The 816-nt window shown below is 35.4% G+C and overlaps 1 long non-coding RNA gene across 1 annotated transcript in view; it reads right to left on the reverse strand.

The window, feature by feature from the left end:
• Positions 1-290: 290 nt before the first annotated feature.
• The window catches only part of LOC104990103, a 410,489-nt gene continuing 409,963 nt past the window's right edge, over positions 291-816 (reverse strand). The window contains exon 3 of the long non-coding RNA XR_825462.1: positions 291-345. This is a non-coding gene — a long non-coding RNA (uncharacterized LOC104990103). The remainder of the gene's footprint in view (positions 346-816) is intronic.

The following is an 816-nucleotide window of genomic DNA, read 5'->3' on the forward strand; positions in this document are numbered from 1 at the left end:
TCCAACATAAAAGAGAGAGTAGCTCTAAGTAGATATTTTCAAGTTGTTTCTTTTGAGCATTTCTTAGATTAAAATCTTGGAAAGTGAAAGAGAAATAAAGGGAAAGAGAATCATCTTTTGTCAAACCTGACTACACCTACTTGGTGATTTTATATACAGAAGCTTTGGCCTTGTGTGAAAGAGAGTTGAAAAACAAGTGACTCACATGAGTGTCACACGCATTTTTAGATAACAGCTGCAATTCCTTCTAATATATCAGACAAATTAGATAATAATTTCTTATACTTACCCCAGTTCTTTCCCAGTGTTTCACATATATTATCTCATCTGACCTTCATCTTCACCCTAAGAGAGACAGGACAAGCATCATTATTTCGGTTGTAAAGACAAGGAAATCAAGGGCTAGAAAGTTTAATTGATTTTCCATAAAGACATAACTAGTGTCATTAACAGCATTCCTTTGAAAGGTGTGGTCATCCTCACATTGAAACATTTTTACCAAATGGAGATGATTTCTTGGTTGAACAATATTTATAGACATTATCTTGATTTATTTAGGGTAGTGTTTGTGAAATAGACTACAACCTCTTAGAAGACACTGAATAGACATTTTACTAATATTTTTGTTTGTGCAATCCTCTGTAATGCCCTCCTTCCTCTTCCTATCTTTTATTCAATGGACACACACTGGGATCTGGGATCTGGGATCTGGGATCATTTACTGCAGTGCTTGCACCTGAACAAATGTCTTCTCAAGCAACAAAATACAAAGACACTATAAGGGACTGAAAATAACTGTGTGCGTGAGCAGTTGGG

Source organism: Bison bison, unplaced genomic scaffold (genome assembly GCF_000754665.1).
Source record: "Bison bison bison isolate TAMUID 2011002044 unplaced genomic scaffold, Bison_UMD1.0 scf7180017864170, whole genome shotgun sequence".
Classification (NCBI taxonomy): Eukaryota; Metazoa; Chordata; class Mammalia; order Artiodactyla; family Bovidae; genus Bison; species Bison bison.